General features: G+C 39.8%; 1 long non-coding RNA gene across 2 annotated transcripts in view; it reads right to left on the minus strand.

Annotated features, from left to right (window-relative positions):
* Window positions 1–2335: 2335 nt before the first annotated feature.
* LOC111539010 overlaps window positions 2336–23337 on the minus strand; it is a 165685-nt gene continuing 144683 nt past the window's right edge. For both annotated transcript variants that reach the window (XR_003309680.1, XR_002730538.2), the window contains one exon: window positions 2336–2454. This is a non-coding gene — a long non-coding RNA (uncharacterized LOC111539010). The remainder of the gene's footprint in view (window positions 2455–23337) is intronic.

Raw genomic sequence — 23337 nt, forward strand, 5'->3', positions numbered from 1 at the left:
TTTCAACAAGTTCCCAGGTAGTGCTGATATGGCTTATCAGGGGGCCACACTTTGAAAAATCACTGCTCAACGACACACTACCTTTTCCTCGGACTTTTAGGCCTTGGAGCTGGAAAAGATTCCAAGAGGTCATTTGATCTGTGTCCCTGCTCTCAGATAGATAAGATATTAATTATGCCTATTTTACAGATGACTCATTAGAGAATTGTTATGGGCAGCAAAGGAAGAAAGTGTCCCGACCAGAGGCAGCCAGGTGGTGAATACTGGGCTACTCTCATTCATCATTAGGTTGACATTTAGCAGATAGGACACTTTTAAAGTATAAACTCATCTTGTAAGCTAATTTCCCACTCTACCTGCTGCCCTGTAGGCCAAGCCTCAATTGGAAGCAAGTTAGCTGGTTGGAGCCAGTCCCTTCCAGACACCAGGATCAATGCCCATCACTCACGATGGGGGTGAGAGGAGTGGAAGAGGAGGGTGTGGGAGGCAAGAAGCATCCCTCAGTCTAAGCCTAGCCTTCAACTTTGCCAAGGCCTTTGTCCACTCAAGAGGAGGTTATCCAGGTGACTCACAAAGTTACAGTGAGGGTCTGGGGTTGAAGGAAGACATTCATCATTTCGTTTTACCTTGTGTGTTATATTCCCTGTCATACCCTATTTTAGTAATTTAGTAAGTTATTGTCTTCCTTTGTATTTTTGCACCTGCAAAAAGTTTAATTGAAAAATAAAGGCTTAAATGTTTCAAGATACATATTTAAAATAAAATATGATTTATATAAGCCTGCTATCATATTTCTTCACTTCTTCAAATTAAAATGACCTTCACAAGAGTGGCCTCTCCACCTCTGAGAGATACTGACCAGGGTACCCATGGCTGTATGGCAGCAAAACTGCAGGAAGCAGCATTTATCAAAGTATAAATGAGAGGAGAATTGCAGAGAAGTCCAGGATATGTGTTCAGGGCTGCACACTCTGAGAAAGCCCCATTCTGTTCTGGAGAAGTAGGAGGAGCAGAGCCTCCAGACAATGCCTGATTATGAAATCAGAGAAACCTCCATCTACAGAGAAAGCTCCAATCAACCCCCATCCCAACCCCTATTCTTCTGAAACCTGTGCTCCACCCTGCACCAGGGTCTTTGCAGGAAAGCTTAGATCTGAGCATTTCATGCCCCTTGTTGGATCTTCCACAGGAACATTGCTCTAAAATAAAGCCCACATCCCTGGGTATAGATCACAAGACTAGGCACACCATGGGCAAGAGTTGAGACCAGCTAATTCTGATTGTCACTGATTAATGGCACTGGTTTTGGTTGCCTGCCATCTCCAGGTTTTTATTAAAAAGAAAAAAAAGTTGTGTATAAAATCCCAATCACGGAAACATTGCATTACCATGTAGGATTTTACAGCCATTGTTTGGATATGATTGCAAGGAAGATGGGGGAGGTTCAAATCTAATTGCTATGGAAACATAAGTACTTTTCATCTTGTGTTTTTAATAAAGTCTCAGTACCTCTCCTTACATTTTCATTAAATTTCAACTTGCACATTTAAATACCAGCCTATCTCTAGAACTGAGAATGCTGAATCTAGAGACAAAAACAGTCCAAAATCTGAGGACTGGAGGCATTTATCAGAAAACATGCAGATGGAAAAAATGTAAGACTGAGATCTGCTCCAGGCGCCTCCCGTTTCCAAGTTTGTGCTCTTCACTGCCTGGCCACACACAGCATTAGATGGGGCAGAGAACAGGTAGAGTAGAGTATCTCCTGAGAGCTCAACCTGTGACAAACCCGCCACCATGCACAGTAAGGCTGGCATGCTGAACTTACTATATGAACCTGGCCAATTTCTTTATTCAATTTGAGCCTTAAGTTTCTTTTCCCTTAGTGTCCTTCCCACTCTGAAATCCTGATGCAATAAAAACATTTATCTCTACTCATCTTTATAGACTTCATAGACAGGAGATAAAGAAAATGTATTGATTGTTTAAAAACTTCTTGCAGACCTAAATTAAAGGTTAATTTCTCCTACTTTCTTTCTGCTTTTCTGTCCGTCTGTTGTTCGACATCCTCCTCTTTCTCTATCTTTTCTTATTTTTATAAGAAAAATTTTTTCTCTCTATGCTTGCCCCTTGGTTTTTCATTCTTTCTCCTTTGCATTCTGTAAACAGCCAGCATCTTCCACAGCTCACTACCCCTCAGATTGCTAAGTGAGCAGAACTACTTGGGCAAAGGTCACAAGTGTGCTGGGTGATTATACTAATCAGCTTGGCCTACTAGAGCAAAATACCACAGGCTGATTGACTTAAACAATAGAAATTTATTTTCTCACAATTCGCCAGGTTGAAAATTCAAGATCAAGGTTCCATCAGGTTTGGTTTCTGGTGAGGCCTCTCTTGCTGGCTTCCAAACAGCTGCCTTCTCTCTGTGTCTTCACATGGCCTTTTCTTTGTGTGCTGTGAGATACAGAGAGAGAGAGAGAGAGAGAGAGAGAGAAAGCACTCTGATGTCTCTTCCTCTTTTATAAGGACACCAATCTGATCAGATAAAGATCTCACCCTTAGTATTATCTCACTTAACCTTTATTATCTCTTTATAAGCCCTCTGTAAAAATGCAGTCAGTCACACTGGGGGTTAAGGCTTCAACATATGAATTTGGGGGAGGACATAATTCGGTCCATAATGAGGGTCTAGGATAAGCATGAACCTTTTTGCATCTCTCATCCTCAAGTGATCTCTTAGATCCTACATAACACGTTCGTCATATTCTTCTCTCACTAGGAGCCAGAAGAACCATTGATGGCGCCTCTGTGCTCCTGCCCATCTTCCTCAATGTCACCTTCTCTTTTGTCTTCCATTTGACTCCATGAAAGATGTGAGATTTCCCAAAAGTGCAGAGGGTCCCCATTCCACCTGGGAGGAGAGGAGATGAAGGCCTCAGATACTTCCTGGCAAGCAAGTAGCCAGCTAAATGGTGCCAACAGTGACTGATTAGCAAGTTCTGATTCAGCAACGAGAGCAGCCTAAGGGCACTTCAGTAGCTCTCAGACACTGGACCCTAGAGCAATGAGCAATATGAATTTATTAATGATGGATCCATCTTGGGATGAGCTTTGTAAATGAGGGCATGAAAGGAACATAGTGGCTTTGATGTTGTGGACCTGAGGGACACTTCCAGCCACAGCCTGGTGACATCATGAGATTGGCAGGCATAAGTTTAAAGGAGAATGCAGTGACAGATGAAAAAGTAGTTGTGCAAACAATTACATTAACCAGAAGCTCAAAAGCACAACATATTGAAGACTTTTTTACTGCTTTCAGATTGAATAGTTCTGGCTGACCATGTTCCCTCTCCTCAGTGTCTTGGGTTTGAGTTTGTTCATTCAGAAGATGTACACCATGCCGGGGTCAGGGTAGAATCTTTGCTCAGCAACAATTTTATTTATGGCGGAAAGTACTTTCAATAGTGGTTCTGAATCCTTGTTGATAGGATATGAAATGTGAAGCTTCAGATCACGAAATGAACCCTTTTCTTTCTGATCCTTTTTTGCTCCTCAGACCTTGTCTACTGACTCAGCCATTCCAGCTGAAATGCTTTTCACTGGTTGCTATATAGTCACAGCCTGTGTTCCTAGAGTAATCCCCACCACTTAACTGTTAATTTCCCTAAAATTTTTCAGCATTTCCCAAGACTCATTAACTAGTGATGCCTTGCCCTACCAAGCATGTCCTGTTTTTTGTTGGGTGGAGTTTGTGGCAGACAGAGATAGTCAGCCCAGATCCTCCTTCAATGAAAAATTTATCATTTCATTGCCAGGAATCCAGTCATCAGACACTATCCAATATTGAGTTTGGCTGTAGAGACCTGGACCATGCTCGTCTTGGAATAATCATATCAAACAAATGAGCAGGATGGAGTTTAAGGGCCTGGCCATTTCAGCTCAGTGGGGAATACCCCAAGAGGCAGGAATTTCTTGGAACTGCCTTTGATTGGCCAAAGCTTTGTTGGGTCTGGATCTTGGTGTAACATCATCCCCTGCCCAATCTTCCTACCTCTTCCTGCCACAAGTCAACACCTAATAAACCTTTGGGAGAGTTAATTCTGCCCCAGCATCTGCTTCCAGAGGACGTGGCCTGCAACAGTGCAGGTTTTATGAGTTGCTAAATGTCTTTACTGTCAGTCCTGCTTATATAAACTGAATTGCTTTTAGTTCCCAAGACACCCCCTATTCACTCGGGTTTTCAAATCTTAGCACCTGTTGTTTTTTCACCTTGAGTGTGCCATCGCTGTTTGTCTGAATTATTCTCATTCTTTCAAAACCCATCCTAATAGTCAAAATATTTCAGTCCTGAGAAGCCCCTCATGATAGTATTAGAGTTCTATAGCTGTGCAACAAACTTAAAACAAGACAGAGGGACCATCTCAAAGTTTCATATGGGCATGGGCTAGCTGCATCCTCTGCTCAGGGATTCGCCAGGCTGAAATCAAGGTGCTAGCCAGGGCTACAGCCTCATATAAGGCTTAGGGTTCTCTTCCAAGCCCATTTATGGTTTTGGGCTGAAATTAATTTCTTGTAATGATATAATTGTTGTCCCGTTATGTTGTTGGCTGTTTGCTTTCTTCTAGGAAAGCAGAAGAGTGTCTTTTTGACATTTCATCTTCTTTTAAAGGGCTCACCTGATTGGGTCAGGCTCATCCAGGATGACCTCTCTTTTGATTAACTCAAAGCTGACTGATTAGTAACCCAAACACAGGAGTGATAGCCCATCATATGCACAGATTCTAATCACATACCTGGGAATAGCCTCTATCCACAGCACAACCAGCCACCCTGGCAGAGGAAGTAGAGTTTCATACTGACAATTAAATTCTCTGGCCTAGAAGTGACATCATGCACTTTAGCTCACAATTCATTGACCAAAGCTAAACACATGGTCCATCCAACCACAAGTGGCCAGGAAGTGCCTTGGAGGTAGATAACCGGAAATATTTGACAACTATTACCACGGACTATCACACAGGGTAAAGATTGTATCTTTTATTTCTGGATCCTTGGTACTTATTTGGTGACTGAAAGATTGTCAACAAATGTGGACATCAAGAAAGAATATTCCCGTGAACATTTTTTTAAGGAAAACATTTTCAAGGTATCTTACAGACCTTCTTTTCTTCCCTTCTTCTACCACTTTAAAACCTAGAAAATGAAAATTTGTTCAACTGTGTTTTCATGACTGTCTTATATTTACTGTTGGCTTGACAAAAATACTGTTAGTAATTTTTTTAAAAAACCCACATATTTGAAATCAGAGAGCATAAAAACATTTCAATGCTTCATGTTTATGTGAAACCATGGATCTCTAATATCTATCATTGTTATCTTCATTATGTCTTTTAGGCCTTAGGGGTCTTCAGGGGACTGTCCCTTAACCCATGTGCTTTGGGTAGCTACTCTTCCTGCAACCCTAAAAAAGAGATATTAAAATAGGGTTCAAGTTAGGCATGGTGTAAATTAAACGTTCATAGCAATCATTTTTATTATTTTTGTAAGAAAATGCCCTTGAAGGAGCAAACTCAGAATATTCCCTACATTGTAGTATCTTTTAATCTTGTCAGTATGACACAGATAAACTTCAGAGCAACAGTGCGCAAACAGTTCATTTAAGCAGCCAGAGCACTGGAATTACGCATTTGGGAGGAACAATGAGCAGATTGAGGCTGTATCAGCCTTTTCCCAAACCACTAATTTAAAATAGAACATTGTAGTTAGTCCAACATTTTGTCCACCTAAACTATGTCTAAAGAATCCTCACCAATGATTCTTCTTGTACAGTAGTAGATTTTAGGTTTCGTTATCAAATTAATGAATTTTAACATCCCATAGAAATGAGAAAAGTGGAATAACAGATAAGTAAATATGGAAAAGGCAGTCTCTTCTAGTACTAATAGCCAAGGCTGCCACTCTGTCATCAGACAAGTCCAATTCCTGTTCTGTAAAAGCAATACTGGCATGAGGATGGCAACCAGGGTTAAGGCTGCTAAGAAAACCTGACTGGCTAGTGTCACTCCCTCAGTACTGGGGCTACAGAAGACAGTGTCATTATTTGAAATTACAGATACCAGAGCAAAGGAGCCTTGCATATACAGATTCTAAGACGCAGAGATTGCAGATCCAGGCTAAGAAGTCCAGGAAGAGATGAGTCAAGTCAGTAAGAAGCAAGACTTGTAGGAATCCAGGTGAGCAACACAAATCCAGACTTTTACACACACTCCATGTAGAAGGCCTGGGATATGTGCTTCCTTAATACATGGTGTGGTGAAACCAGACCACATGTGGCAGGCTAGAGCATCAGACTTGGCAGACAGGGGCAGAATATAAGACAGACCATGAGGGCAAGAACGAAACAATGTGAGACCAGGGCTCACAACTTGGCAAAAAAAACAGGGAAAGCAGGCAATGGCTAAATGCAGAAAGAAGAGGAACTGAAATGTCATAAAGACCCAGGGTTAATACTAAGAGGAATGATGAACAGGTATGCCTTAGGAAGTAGGATCCAGGTGGAAGGAACTCTAGATTAATTTCCTGAAATAACAAATCGAGTACTCAGGGATTCTTTTTGCTTTTTGTGCCCCAAATCTTAACAGCAATTTCTAAAACTCTGCATAAACAAATGAACTGGTATAAATACCAGCATGTCTGGCGAATGAGCTGAAGTCCAGCATGAAAGTGCCTGGGTGATAGCAAAGCCGGTTGCTAAAAGCATCAAGCCCTGGAGAGGCAAAACAATCTCCAGTCCATCTAAACCAGTGTTGGTACCTTAGGGGAATTTTCTGAAAGTGAAGTCTGGGGTGAAGGGAGAATAGTTTTAGCAATTGTGGTTGTCAACATGGAGAGTGAAGGATCAGTCAGTAAGACGTTACTCATCACTCAACAAGGAATACTCATTTTTCAAACTCATTTTTCTAAGGGGTAATGCAGGTGAAAAAAATAGATTTCAAGAAGCATAAGAGTTAGGAAACCAACATTTCCTTGAATTCCCATGATAGTCTCATTTAATGTCCCATTAAAACCTGGGACAATAACAGACCTTTCCCAAATGTGGTTACAGGCAAGTAGAAAAGCAGTACTGGCAATGATCCCTTTGTAGACTCTAATTCTTGTCTGAGGAATCCAAATCTAAGGAAGGTTGATGTGGTCCCTCATATGGTGATGACCTTAACCTACATTTATCACCTCTTCTCCAGGCATTTGAGTACCTGACTTATGCTCCAGACGTAATGAACTATTGCTTGATGAGTAAACTATCTTCTCTCATTGCATTTCGTTTGCTGAAGCTGCCCTTGATTTTTCAATCTTTCTGCCTGGATTACTCCTGAATGCCCTTCAAAACTCAGCCTGAGAGTCTTCTTTTCTAGCTACACTTCTCTGGTCCTCCAGAACACTGATGTGTCCCTTCCAGAGCACCTTGGACTTAGCCCTCTGCTCATATTTTCCATCCTCGATTATGGATGTTTACTTGTCTGTCCCATCAGACTGTCTGTCCCATCTGTTTACTTGAGCAGCTGTGAGTTGCTCAAGTTGCTCAAGACTGTAAGACCACTTAAAAGCACAGTGTCAAAAATAATGTCTGATGCCTTACTAAGTGCTGATTACATATTAATGGCAAAAACCACAACTACCTTTGCACCAACCTAGTATCTGTTGGGTCTCTAAATGAAAGAATACATGAAATGTCACTGAGGCTGAGTTTCTAAAATCTTTCATTTTACCACTGTAGGGAAAGAGTCCAAACACCTTCAGGATTAGTTTGGTTATTATGTCATGTATGTACAGAGTGAATGCAGTTTCTCAATGTTGCCATCACTGACATGAGGTCTCAGTTTCGCAAAACAATCAATTGGAAGAACCACATTGATTTAGAGGCTTGTGTTTGCTAAAACTGGTTTTATTATTTAGAGTCATACCTTCTTCTCTGCAAGTTCGTTTTGTTTCAACTACTATAAAACTAGCAAATAGAATCCTAGGTCTTTAAAATTATAGAACCAAAGGTCAGAAAAGGTGGATCCCAACAAGCAAAAGAAAGGAATTCCATGGCCAAGGACAGTGCCCTAAAGGATAAATCTATCTTATTACTATTTTTGTGTTGTTATATACTTTGAACTTTCTAAAGTGATGTATAAGCAACATAGAGGAGAAAAGTGGTTTGAATATCATGCTGTATATAACTTCTATAAAGCCCTTTCAACCATTTCTTCATCAAAGAGTCCATTTTTTTTTTGGGTCTAGCCAATCTTGCAGACTCCCCAGGAGACCTAAGTTTCATCATGGAAACAGTCAATAATGTGTCCCAGGTTCAGAACCTCAATCTATACCCAAGTTCCCAGGAACAATTTCTTGTGACTCCCATGACTTCTGTTTACTTGTTACTTGGGAATCAGAGAACCAAGTTCAAGCTCTTTCCAAACTTACACTTTCAGAATGTTTCTCTGACAAATCCAGATCCAAAGCCCAAATACTTTCCTTAAAATAATTTTTTCTTTTTAATGTCAAGTTTTGAAACTTGAAAAGTTATTTTCCAATTAGTTATCAGAAGAATATAGCTGAAAAAATAACATAAAATGACAGAAAACCCTCAAATAACTTTTTTTTCCCTAGCAAGTAACCTACATATTTATGTTTGGCTAACACATGAGCATGAGTTTGTGTTTAATGACTGTATGGTACTCCAGGGCAGAAGAGTGGGAAAGAGGTTATAAATTACATTCATAAAAATAATGATGATGCAGTATATTTAAGTAGGTTTCAGAATTCATAGCATGCTTTCACATTTTCATTTTCTTTGACTCTCACAACAAACAGTTCTATAATAGTTGGCTGGGTGGAGAAGCAAGATCATTTACTAAAAAGATAAAAGGTTTTAAAATTAGACAGCCTAGTTTCCAACTCCAACAGTGCCATTTATTTACTCTGTAATCTTTATCTAGTGTCATGACACATACCAGTATCAATTTCTTTTTTTTAATAATAGAAATGGGGTCTTTCCATGTTGCCCTGGTTGGTCTCAAACTCCTGGGTTCAGGCAATCCTCCCGCCTTGGTCTCCCAAAGTACTGGGATTATAGGCATGAGCCACTGTTCTCAGCTGCCACATCAATTTCTTTATAACTAAGGTAGTAATAATACCAATTTATGGCCGCATCATTCCCTCAAGGGACATTTACTGAGCATCTGTCCTGTTCCATGTCCTGTATAGGTTGGGGAGACAATGATGGAAAAGATATATTCACACAAATTAATATAAAGACTAAATGGGTTAATGTACAAGAAGCACCTATCATGATAGATGCTCACTAAATGTGATAATTTCCTACAATTATAATTTATAGGTGAAGATATTAAGATCAGAATAGTTTCATGATTTGTCCTTGGTTGCATACCTGGTAAATGACTAAAAGCAGCATTTTAAACATATCAGTCAAGATCCTAGCAGAAAACTGAAACTTCAGTTGGGATTTTAGAAGAGATTTTGTAAAACTGTAACTATTTACAGAAGTGTCAGTCAAGTTAAAGGAACCCGAAAGAAATGTTGAGGCATCCAGAGACTAATAGCAGTCCAGAGATTGCTGCAAAAGTAATTACGGTTTTTGCTATTACTTTTACTGGCAAAAACCACAATAACTTTTGCACCAACCTAATAGTAGTCCCCAGTCCTGAAAGAGAAAGGGTTGAAGGGTGGGAGTTGTAAAACAGAAGGTCCACCAAAGGTAGCCAGACAACCTCTGCCAAAACCACTCTGAAGCAGTAAGGGAGGGAAAAAAAAGCCTCAGAGTTGCTCTCTTCCTACCCTCTAATCTCCTACTGGCACTGCCCTTTAGTTAAACTTAAAGAAAGCCAGAGGACCAAGGAGCCCTGCTGCTGCAATCTGTAGAGCTCAGCCTCTTGAAGCAGAGAGATGTACAGAGAAAGGTAGAATCTACCCTTTTGCTCCAGTAATTCACACTCACTGATGTACAAACTACACTTACATTTTTTCCAGACCCACCAAATCTTATCAGTCATGCCATCTGGCTTGAAATCCATGGTTCATAATCTGTATCAAGTCTGGATGTAAAGGAGGTTATTTTAGTACAGTTCTTTGCATGAGGGTTTTCTTGAACCAAAGAACTACAAACTAATAAGACAAGTTATCTGTTCCCCAAATACCCTGTTCTCTCCACAAGAGATCACAACTATAACACCACTAAATAGGAAGCTGAGCCCAGCACCTGAACACTTTGAATTCCTCATACATCTGAAACTATAGGCAAAAAATGGAGCTGCTGAACAGAGGAGGGTGACAGATTCTATCAAAGAACTTTAGCTAACAGCAACCCAAGGGTCAGAAGTTGTGGGCCTAGAATACAGAAACTTCTCTCTAGTACTCCCATGTCCTGTGATAAAAGTTAATAGAAAACTACAATAATCCAATATAGACAGAATAGCAAATAGCATAAGACCCTCAGGAACAAAAGTTTGAACATATAGACAAAAACCATAATCACTTGAGGTACTTACTGAGGGCAAAAGTAATATAAAATAGGGTAGTGGAAGAAACTTTAAATACCAGGTACAACTATTTGATCATTTGCAGGTCTGAGGACTGTGCAGTTTCATCTTTGCTTTTATATAAAATGTATTTATTTGCATGTATAGTATTTCCCCTACCACACTACCCTATTTGATGCAAAATATTTTGAGAGTTGTTAACTTTATTTATCAATATTTAAGTTATCAGATACCAAAGGGAGACTGTGATTGAGCTAGAAAGATGGGCACCATCAACAGGATAAAGTGACATATGAGACCTTATGCATTCTACTGAAATAACTGAATTATGTAGAGTTGAAACATGATTTTACTATTACTTAATTTCCAAGTTAAATATTAAAAACATACAATAGAGTTGTATGAATGCAAAGTTGACAAGGATAGACGGTGCTACATTTTGGTCCATCAACCAAGCTGGAAGCTATGTTTCTTTAAATCACCTTCCCTATGTGGTGCTAGATTAGAATTGGCCAAAAGAGGAAACTGTATGAGGTTTGGAATAACATTAAGTGAAACTCTATGTGGTCAGATATGTGACAGGTGCAGAGATGGTAGACAGTTTTATATCATGCTCACTCTCTTCTCCATATCTCACTCTTCCTGATTTTTGACCCAACTGACAGTCAGCATCAATTGCCACATAGTTAAGGCCATCTTAAACCTTCCAGTGATAGCTATTTCTCTCTTGGGTGAGACCAACAAAACGATTACTGTAAGAGTGCAGACCCATGAGATTGAGAGCAAATGAAAATAGTCTTTGTTTTAATATACAAACCACTAAGTTTTGGAATGGCTTTTTATGAAGCAGTAGATAAACAATATGCTTGGTATTAATAATGGCAGATACTAGTAAACAGGTATTTCAAATAGATAAAATTAATATTTAAATACATTTGAACCTTGGACAATACAGGTTTGAATTATGCAAATTCACTTACATGCAGATGTTTTTCAATAAAAATTACACCAAGTATTTTGAAAGAAGTAGGGCTAACAATGCAGCTTTTCTAGATTGTTCAAGACTCTAGCAGACAGGCTTTAAGGAATTTGTCCTCTGCCCTTTCCCAGTGGGGAGACTGAGGAGATTGGAGCAGAGGAATGACATGACCAGAACTTGGCTTCTGCATTCCCCATTCCCCTTTTACATCTTTCTTTTTTTTCTGATGTTTTTCCAATCAAATTTACCCAAAAGACCTATGTTATAGGTCTTATTAGAACTCTTACTTTGCAGATGAACAAACTGTGGCACAGAGGGACAGGGTAGTGAAACTAAGTCTTTTCACCAACAACAAATGCTTTGGAAAGAATATCCCACTATCTCTTCAGCACATGCATCTAACTCTCTGCTTTGGTTGTTTCTCTGCTTTGGTTGTTTCAAATCTCTTGGGGCAGAGAAAAGAAAAGAAGAGAAATACATTTTGGCAGACCTTTTTCATGTAAAGAACATTTCACGTGTATATATATTCTTATCTGATATTCACATAACACTAATATGAATGGACTTTCCTTGGTTGTAAGGCCAAGATGCTCCCAGGTTTGCATCGATGAGTGGAAGAAGTATACTTGCATTTCAAGTGTACCTGCATTTCCTGCCTCCCCTTCCAACTCCTCTATTGAGATAAATTACTAGATATATTAATGGACACTATAAACCTTAAGGGATCTTTTTTCACCAGCTCAGTGATGGCTCACATTGAGCAGTGTATGTGAGTATGTGTGGGGGTGAGGTGGGGGGCGGAGGTGTGTCTGTTGGTGTGAGTCTCCAACACCTATCAGAAAGTCCAGCATACAGCAGGCAGTCAATAAACTTTTCGAACTGAATTACTTGAAAACATTTTGAACCTCATGAAATAGTGGAAAGTTCATGATCTTTGGATTTAGGATATTCTATGATGCATCAATTCTATGCCAACTGTTAAACTAATGCCAAATATAGTACAGTGATTAAACAAGTGTACTATAGAGTCAGATTATTTAGGTTTAGTTCCCAGCTCATACATTTACTGCTTATTTCACATTGGGCAAGTTTCTTAGCCTTTTCTGTACCACTTTTTTGCCTGTGATAATTGAGTGGTTTAGACCCAAAAAAATGCTTAGAATAATGCCTGATATTTGGTAAGCGTTTGATAATTGTGAATTGTGTGTATGTTAAGTTATAAAACAATCTTCAGCCTTTATTTCTTCATCTATAAAATGGCAATCATTACATCAACATCCTAGGGCTGTGAAAATTGCAAAGAAAATATGTGCCACAGGTCTTAGCACAAGGTTCATCTAAAAGAGACTTTAATCATTTTTGCCTCCTTGTTTTCCCCTCTTCCCTCCTTCCCCTCATCAATGCAAGACTGGGAGCCTCTTGGCCTCACGATGAAAAAAAGTCCATTCATATTAATGTTACATGAGTATCAAATAAGAATATAGATACACATGTGAAATGTTCTTTATATGAAGACGATCAGCCAATATTTGTTTCTTTTCTCCTTTCCCTTCCCTTCCCTTCCCTTCCCTTCCCTTCCCTTCCCTTCCCTTCCCTTCCCTTCCGTTCCCTTCCCTTCCTTTCCTTCTTTCTTTTCTTTTCTTTTCTTTTCCCTGCCCTAAGAGGTTTGGAGACAACCAATGCAGAGACTTAGATGCATGTGCTAAAGAGATAGTGGCATATTCACTCAGAAGCATTTGTTATTAGAGAAAAGCCTTAGTTTCACTACCCCGTCCCTCTGTGCCACTGTTTGTTCATTTGCAAAGTAGGAGTTCTATTAAGACCTGTAACATAGGTCTTTTGGATGGATTTGATTGGAAAAACATCCCCCCCGCCCCCGAAAAAAAGGGTGGGGGGAAGTGGGAAACGCAGAAGCCAAGTCCAAGTTCTGGTCATCTGCTCCAATCTCCTCAGTCTTCCCACTGGGTAAAGACAGGGGACAGACTCCTTAAAGTCTGTCTGCTAGAGTCTTGCACAATCTAGAAAAGCTGCATCGTTAGCCCTAGTTCTTTCAAAAGACGACATTCATCATCAGCACCAAAATACCTGCTATTCTCTGAATATGTGCTGGACTTCCAGGCTTCCAGGTCTTGATTCAAACTTTTCTTTTTTCCTTGAAGACTCTTACCTGAAATTTTTTTCCTGAGAAAATCTCCTATTTGAAGTCCTCCCAACACCACAGTTAAATTGTTGTGGCTCCCTCCTACTTAATCCCATTGCACTTGGCTTGTGCCACCATGCAAACAGTAATTTTACTTTATCTGGGATTAAAAGGCAAGGGAAGCTTCTCCCCATCCTGTCCAAATGCAAAAAATACTTCTCTTCTATTTGTCTATCAATTCTTTGAGAGCAAAGATAGTATCTTATTAATTTTTTAATTCCTCATTTTGATTAGCATATTGCCTTACACATTTTATATGTTTAATAAATATTTCTTCCATAAATTAATAAATGAATGAGTGGGGTTGAAGAAAGATTCCACATATTTTTTAATAGTCTTGTTTGGGGATGATAACTTGAAGTCATAAATTAAGCAATTTCAAAGTTGTTTTAAAAAAGCTAAGGTCTAGAACCGGCACCTAATCTACCTAAAGAAAAATGAATGCAATTGAAAAATAATAAATGATGAAACAAGGACTTTAATTTTCTTTTTAGATTGTCTTGTTGCAACTTGGCCATTATAGACAAAGAAACAATTACTGTCAGCCTTGGTAAGGTGTAAAGGCTAACTAAATATAGCAATTTGAATGAGATTGCACTACGTAAATAGTATTGATTTTTTTGTTTGCATTGGAGTAAATCACCATTAGAAAATAGCCTTCCAAGTCAATGGTTCTAATTTAAAACCTAATTATTTTAATTATTCCCCAAAGCAATCACATTTTATTCTATTCATATATCCCAGGAAATTGTACTGAACTTACATATACACATATTGCACTAGAATCTCAGTTAAAGTTTGCAGTTCATCACTCTTTATTTGTATGAACCCTAATCAGGTCAAAACCTATCTTTTTATGTGTATATACACACACACACACACACACACACACATATTTATATGTATACATATATATACATATGTATGAGTATATGTATACACATAAATATATGTGTGTGTGTATATATATATAAATTTTTTGAGATGGGCCCTCACTCTGTCACCCAGGCTGGAGTGCAGTGGTATGATCACAGCTCTCTGCAATCTCCTCCTCCCAGGCTCAAGCGATCCTCCCACCTTAGTCTCCCAAGCAGCTGGGACCACAGGTGCACAACACCACCCCCAGCTAATTTTTTATATCTTTGGTAGAGAAGGAGTTTTACCATGTTGCCCAGGCTGATCTTGAACTCCTGAGTTCAAAGGATCCACCTGCTTTGGCATCCCAAAGTGCTGGGATTACAGGTGTGAGCCACTGTGCCTATCAAAAACCATCTTCTTATGGATGCACCCCTTTCACCTCCACTTAAGTGTTCTTGCAGAGCACTTCCTGTCACTACCACAGATTGACCCAACATCTACATTTCCATCATCATTTATTTCATGGTAATTAATTCCTGGTTCAGAGTCAAGGTGGGGTAATGTGAAGGTGACAAGGCCTACAAAGCTTTCCATGTGTATTGGGGGTCCCACCTTGAGTTCAGACTGGGTGAGATATGTTTCAGCAGGTGGTTGAGTGTATTAGTCTGTTCTCATGCTGCTGATAAACACATACCCAAGACAGGGTAATTTATAAAGGAAAGAGGTTTAATTGACTCACAGTTTCACATAAGGTTGGGGAGGCCTCACAATCATGGCAGAAGATGAATGATGAGCAAAGTCACATCTTACATGGTGACAGGAAAGAAAGCCTGTGCAGGGGAAATCCCATTTATAAAATCATCAGATCTCTTGAGATGTATTCACTACCATGAGAACAATTTGAGAGAAACCACCCCCATGATTCAATTATCTTCACCTGGCCCTGTTCTTGACATGTGTGGATTATTACAACTCGAGATGAGATTTGGGTCAGAAACACCCAAACCACATCATTCTGCCCCCAACCCCTCCCAAATTTCACGTCACTTTCACATTTCAAAACACAATCATGCCTTCCCAACAGTCCTCCAAAGTCTCAACTCATTCCAGCATTAACCCAAAAGTCCCAGTTCAAAGTCTCATCTTAGACAAGGAAAGTCCCTTCCACCTATGAGCCTGTAAAATCAAAAGCAAGTTAGTTACTTCCTAGATACAATGAGGGTACAGTCATTGGGTAAATACACCTGTTCCAAATGGAAGAAACCAGCCAAAATGAAGGAGCTACAGGCCCCACGCAAGTTCGAAATCCAAGAGGGCAGTCAAATATTAAAGCTCCAAAATGATCTTCTTTGACTCCAGGTCTCACATCCAGTTCACACTGATGCAAGAGGTGGATTCTCATAGTCTTGGGCAGCTCCATTCTGTGGCTTTGTAGGGTACAGCCTCCCTCCTGACTGCTTTCATGGGCTGGCATTGAGTGTCTGCCACTTTTCCAGGTGCATGGTGCAAGCTGTTGGTGGATCTACCACTCTGGAGTCTGGGGAATTGTGGGCCTCTTCTCATATGTCAAGGGTGGGGCCAGGTGGAGATAATGGAATCATAGGGGGTGGCTTCCCCCATACTGTTCTCATGATAGTGAGAAAGTCTCATGAAATCTGATGGTTTTATAAATGGGAGTTTCCCTGCACAAACTCTCTTGTCTGCTGCCATGTAAGACTTTGCTCCTCATTTGCCTTTCACCGTGATTGTGGAGGCATCCCCAGCCATGTGTAACTTTGAGTCAATTAAACCTCTTTCCTTTACAAATTACCTAGTCTTGGGTACGTCTTTATTAGCAGTGTGAGAACAGGCTAACACAGTAATTGGTACAGTAGAGTGGGATTCTGCTGTAAAGATACCCCAAAATGTGGAAGTGACTATGGAACTTGGTAACAGGCTGAATTTGGAACAGTTTGGAGGACTCAGAAGAAGACAGGAAAATGTGGAAATGTCTAGAGCTTCCTAGAGACTCGGAGGGCTCGTAAGACAGGAAAATATAGGAAAGTTTGGAATTTCCTAGAGACTTGTTGAATGGTTTTGACGAAAATGCTGATAGTGATATGGAAAATAAAGTTCAGGTCGAGGTGGTCTCAGATGGAGATGAAGAACATGTTGGGAACTGGAGCAAAGGTAACTCTCGTCATGCATTAGCAAAAACACAGCCTCAGGCAGTAGTGAGCTCACACTCTTTAGAAGTATGTAAGCAAAGAGACTTAATCTCATCAATGATGTTGAGCTAATCTTTTGGCTGGGTGGAAGAGTAACTACTGATGAAAGTAAAAGTGGCTAACATTATATGATTCCAGAGAGAAGAAATAAGGTTAGATGGATGAAACCTACAAATAAATCGATTTGAGCTCATTAGAAAGAGCTTATTGTCAACAAAACAGGCAGCCACATGAGTTGGCGAAATAGCCCTTTATCACCAGGCATGTTCAAGCAGAGCTTAACTGACTATATAACAAGGTTGTTTTGTTCTGGATAAAATTGGAAAAACACCAGTGTGTGAGAGAGAGACTGTTTAAGTGGATTCTTAACAGCAAAACCCTCTCATCAAGGGAACTGATGTATAAAATTTTAGTGATGATGATATACATGCTATTAGTCATAGCACAAAAAATGTATATAGCACTTGCTATATCCCATTCATTGTTCTAAGCACTTTAAATGTACTCATTTAATTCTCACATCCTTGTGAGGCAAGTAGTGTGGTTATAAGTGCCATTTTATAAATGAGGACCTTGGACCCAGAGAGTTTCAGTAACGTGCCCTGGCTCTGACAGCTAATAACCAGGTCAAAACAGTGAGCTTAACTCTACTCTCAATGCTATGAACTGCCTGCAATATCACCTAAAGTAGGACCGGGGAACTCATAGACTCACTCATTTAACCTTGACAACATTGAGGTATCCAAAAATCCAACTCATCTTGGAGCACACTGACCTAAAAGGACTGCAAGTTTCCTTCTGACTCTTATTTCCATATGAAAAATTTCACAAATGCAAACCTCAGATGACTTGGGCTCTGCTGAGGAAAATGAATTAGTTCTCCTCTTTACCTGGACGGCATGCCCCAGGAGGGGCTATCCCTTAGCGAAGAGCAGGCTCTGGCCTGGTTACAAAGAGAACCATGTTGCCTGTGGCCTCTCTTCTTTTCATGGCTTTCCAATAAATAGAAACTTGTCTCACAGAAAATCTCTGTTCATCTTCTGGGTCACAAATTACCCCCCAAGGAACTCATTAGCAAAAAAGGAAAGCAGAAAGGGAAGAAGGGGGAGAGAGAGGAAGGGAAGGAGGGAGAGAGAGAAGGAGGGAGAACAGACTCAAACCAAGACAGACAGACACAAAGACAAACACAAAGAAAGAAAAAAATATACGATTCAAGCTTCCAAATGCAAAATGTCAGCCCCCTCAGTGGAGAAAAGCAGCCTTCACTTATATAATACCCCTAACTAGACTAGTCCTCTCATTCTACTCTCTTTTCTGTCATTTGAGAGAACTAGGAAGATACACAAGCCAAGGATTTAAAAAGAATCCAAAATTTATTCCAAAGCCACCATATGCTAGGCTTAAAACCAAATTCTCTAGCATATGTGTCCAACAGCAACTGAATTCGAACAATTACACTGAAACGTCAAGTGCAGAAGGGCTTGGTGTATTTGTCTTCAGGAATTCCCAGAGCCTTTCAAAGCTTTGCAAATCCTGCCAGCTTGCATTGGTCCTCTTTGGGGCACTTCTAGTTCATAGATCCTGGGGCTAAAATGCTTTAAACTCTCCAGGCATTCCTTATAAATAAATACAACACACCCACTAAACCAACGTTAAACAAACATATTACAGAGAAAAGCACAGAATGTGAGTGCTGAAAGAGAGGGATTTCAGAGACCATCAAATACAACAGCCTCATTTTTCAGATGAGGATATTAAGCCCCTAGCATACTAACTCAAGACTAGAACTTGAATTTCTGGTCTCTAATTCAGCATTTGAGTTATTTGGAGAGATTTCTCCCCTCATTATTCCAGATAACATATATGTCTTTCCAGAACATTTCATGTCTCCTACTTATATCAATCCCTCCTACTTATTTCAATCCCTCGCGTGAAGTCTCACAAAAGATTCAGTCAATGTTTCTGACTAGCCCTATGTTAAAAGGTAACTAGATATTTTGAAATAAGACAAAATCTACAAGAGTTCTATTTGGTCAGAGATAAATTTTATTACAGAACCCTCGATTATTGCATTTTTAAAATGTAACCAAGTTTCCTAAAGGTATAGGCACTCTTCCTCAAGAAAAATAGGTAACTTCTTGTTCTACTTACTTGAGAATAGCATAACGGGTTGCTGGTGCCTACCTCTATTCAGGAAGCATTCTAGAAAGAGCTACGCTGTTCTCTCTCCTAGGTTTCATGTGACCTTTTAGTTTCTTTTTGTTGTTTTTCTCTCTCCCTCTCTTTCTCTATCTCATATTTTTAGCTCTATCTCCATATTCACATACAGAACCCAACATGCTGATATAAATATAATTATTTCAATTCACAATGGAGGGGTAGGCTGAGGCCTTGAGCTTAGTCCGCATCTCCACTCATCTTTCCCAATGCCATTTCAAACAGTCAAGGCCACTGTGAAGTGAATGCTACTTGTACATAACAAATAATGATAGTGTGTTGGATTTTAACCCATAGAACTCCACAAATACACTCTACTGATACAATAAAATAAATATGAAAATCAGGAAGTAGAGGCAGTAGAATTTCAATAAATATAGAAGGAAAGAAGGAATCTAGAATCGCGTAGGCAAATGCCACAAGAATAAATGATGTAGACGTGATCCACAAATTAAAGTGTGAGAGTTAGAAAAGAAAAGAGATTTGCATAATCTCAAAGTATCTCACCTAAGATATTTGTCAACATCAAAGGGAAAGATACTAACTTTACAATGGAAAAACTTGGCAGACATAAGCGTAACCAAGTGACTGAGGTAAGCATCACCAGTAATAAAAAATGTCAACACCATGAAACCCTGGATATTTTCTGCTGAGAAGGATGCCACCATGTTATTTTTGTGGCATTCTTGGAAAAAAATACATAACCTCATTTCAAAAATAAGAAAATATTGCACAAACCCAAATCTTGGGGCATTCTACAAAATAACTGATCATTACTCTTTAGAAGTGTGAAGGTCATGAAAGACAAGGAAAGACTAAGGAACTGTTACAGACTGAAAGCAACTAAGGAGATATAACAACTAGATGGCAACGTAGGAGCTTGAATTGGACTATTTTAAAAAAATAAAAATAAAAAAGAAACATTACCAGGAGCAATGGCTCGCACCTGTAATCCCAGCTACTCCAGAGGCTGAAGCAAGAAGATTGATTTAGCCCAGGAGTTTGAAACTAACATGAGTTATAATCATGCCACTACACTCCAACCTGTTCAACAGGACAAGACCTTGTCTTGAAGATGAAGAAGAAGAAGAAAGAGGAGGAAGAAGAAGGAGGAGGAGGAGGAGGAGGAGGAGGAGGAGGAGAGGAGAGGAGAGGAGGAGAAGGAGATGAAGAAGGAGAAATGGTGAATTTTGAAAAAACTGTAATTTAGTTAATAATGTCATACCAATATAAATTTCCTGGTTTTGATCATTGCGCTACAGTCTGTAAGATGTTAATATTGTTAACTTCAGGGCAAATGGGATAAGGTATATAAAATAATGGTTTGTACTCTTTCTATAAGTTTTCTCTAAGTCTAAAATTCGTTTAAAATAGAACATTTGTTTTTTTAAAAAAAAAGAAGAAGAAGAAGAAGAAAGACAGCACGCCGCTATGATTTCCCTTCCACTCTTGTACCTTGCATGTGTTTTCCGTAAGTATGATGCACCTGGTCATGGTACTAATAAAACAACAAGCAAACTCAATGCTGATTTTTTTGAGAATTCATAACAAAAATAAACAGTAAAGAATGTCAAGAGTCATTCAAATTGTTGACCCAAACTATAATTAATAAATGTCATGCAACATAGTGAAGCTCCATCTCTACAAAACTAAAAAATTAGCCAGGGATGGTGGCACATAAAAAATTAGCCATGGATGGCCCTATAGTCCCAGCTACTCAGGAGGCTGAGCTGGGAAGGCCACTGGACCCCAAGAGTTCAAGACCAGCATAGAAAAATGGCAAGTCTCAAAAAAAAAAAAAAAAACAAAAACACACACAGTATAGATAGGTAAAAAGACATTTTAAATAGTACATAGGGACAATATGTATGTGAACAGCAAAGAAAATTCTAATCACAATTTGTAACTCTACACAATATGCAATCTAGCCAAGGAGGCTTACGCATACAAAGCTGGTGAGTTTTAAAATAAATAGCAGCCTGGGCGCGGTGGCTCATGCCTGTAATCCCAGCACTTCGAGAGGCCAAAGTGGGCAAATCACTTGAGGTCAGGAGTTCGAGACCAGACTGGCCAACATGGTGAAAACCCATCCCTAGCAAAAATACAAAAATTAGCTGGGTGTGATGGTGGGCGCCTGTAATTGCAGCCAGTCAGGAGTCTGAGGCATGAGAATCACTTGAACTTCGGGGGCAGAGGTCGCAGTGAGCCAAGATTGCACCACTGCACTCCAGCCTGGGCGACACAGTGAGATTCCGTTTAAAAAAAAAAAAAAAAATGAACAGCAGAACTCATCTCGATACACTATAAAATGTCTTTCAAACATCTCACCTCCTCCTGTACCTTTACCCATTCTCTTCCACTTCTACAGCACTAGGCAAGTCATTTTGAAAAAGAAAAAAAAAAAACCTTTCCCTACTTCCCAATATTTTTTAGGTTGAAAACACAAAGTTAGATTTTATATTTTTTAGTGAAGGTAGCACATAAAACTCTTATTTCTGCCAATTGAGTCTCTTAAGATAGAAGCCTGATTCTGATGAGCAGATTTGTCAATTTTACTCTGAAGAAAAAGTACTAAGGCACTGTACCCATGACTTATGCCACCTTACAACCAAACGGTGGGAAATATGATTACTATTTATCATCAACTACTGTGTCTTAGGTATTGAACATAATAATGGGGAACATTAACTGAAGGTTCTCTCTGAGTCAGACACAGAGCTAACTGCTTAACAGAGATCTTCTTGTTTAATCTTTACAACCATTCCATTTCCAAGAAGAAGGTTCTAGAATGATCCTCAAATTGGAAGAAGAAACTGAGGCATAGAATGGTTAAATAATCTGGCCAAGAATCCTGATAAGTAAGTAGCAGAACCAATTATTTATCCCAACTGTGCCCAATGTCATAGAGCTTCATGCAATCTATTGGAAAGCCCAACGATATAGTCAGTGATTTTCCTGGGGCAGAAATGTGACCCTTGACTTCCCAGACATCATCAATTATAGGCAAAATTAGGAATTACTATTACAAATGTGCCGTACCCTAGTCCCCATCCGATTTTGTTCTAAGTAGTAAATGTGATCACTTAGAAACAGCCATGGGTAACTTGAGCTAAAAAAAAAAAAAAAAAAAAAGGCAAAACTCTGTGTTCTGGTGGCACATCTTTCCTATGTGAAGAGACCAGGAGAACATATCGGTGGCATAAGCCCTCTGGGACTCAGACATCTCCACTTGCTGGGAAAGAAAGCTAGATCGCAGGCCTCCCAGGGATATCTCAGGAGGCACGCTGTAGGGAAGCAAACTGAATGTAGGGCAAAGGAAACATTTCAGGCAAAATGCCTTAATTCTATTTATCTTTCACTGAGTGTCCAGCCTGCACACTCCTGCACTCCATTCCTGCACTCCCATGGTGTTGTCTAGGATGTGAAGAGTTTGAGTAACTTGTTCAGGATACACGGTTGGGTAAGTAGCAGAGGAAGTACCGCAAAAGCTTTCTATTCCCTGGTCTGTTGTTCTAATGACTGTGTTGTGCTGTCCCTTAGCTGAGGCTGACAACCTCATGGGAAAGAAGAATGGGTTGCTTAGGAGCCACCCTGCCATAAACAAGTCCCATTATGCCTCAAACTTCAGTTTATACTCCCTCTCCTTGCTCCATAACAAGAACATAATAATCTCTCCATCCAAAGGCTTGCAGAGATTAAATAAAGTTATTGTGCATTAGTGTGGTAAATAACATAGAACATGTTCATAGCAAAAGAAAGAGCCTCAAATTGTTGCTCAGACTGCAGGAGATCTAAATATCTCTCATTTTTCTTCCACTTGGAGAAGGTTAAAAAGAATGGGCATTGGCCAGGCTTGGTGGCTCACACCTGTAATCCCAGCACTTTGGGAGGCTGAGATGGGCGGATCACATGGTCAGGAGATCGAGACCGTCTTGGCTAACACGGTGAAACCCCGTCTCTACTAAAAACACAAAAAATTAGCCGGGTGTGGTGGCGGGCACGTGTAGTCCCAGCTACTGTGGAGGCTGAGGCAGGAGAATGGCGTGAACTTGGGAGGCGGAGCTTGCAGTGAGCCGAGTTCACCCCACTGCACCCCAGCCTGGGGGACAGAAACAGACTCTGTCTCAAAAAAAAAAAAAGAATGGGAATAAAAAGATAAGGAGGAGAAAGAGAATAGATGGTGGGGAAAATAGCAAGAGAAAAGGAAGGAGAAAAATCAGCGCACTGGCTAAGGAAATCCTGACCAACTGAAGTTCTTTAACACTGTCATTCTCCTTCTCCATATTCATTAGCCTTTTCTCTCCTTCCTGGAGTGAACCTAAAACCAGCCCCTTA

This window comes from Piliocolobus tephrosceles, chromosome 3 (assembly GCF_002776525.5).
Source record: "Piliocolobus tephrosceles isolate RC106 chromosome 3, ASM277652v3, whole genome shotgun sequence".
In the NCBI taxonomy this organism is placed as follows: Eukaryota; Metazoa; Chordata; class Mammalia; order Primates; family Cercopithecidae; genus Piliocolobus; species Piliocolobus tephrosceles.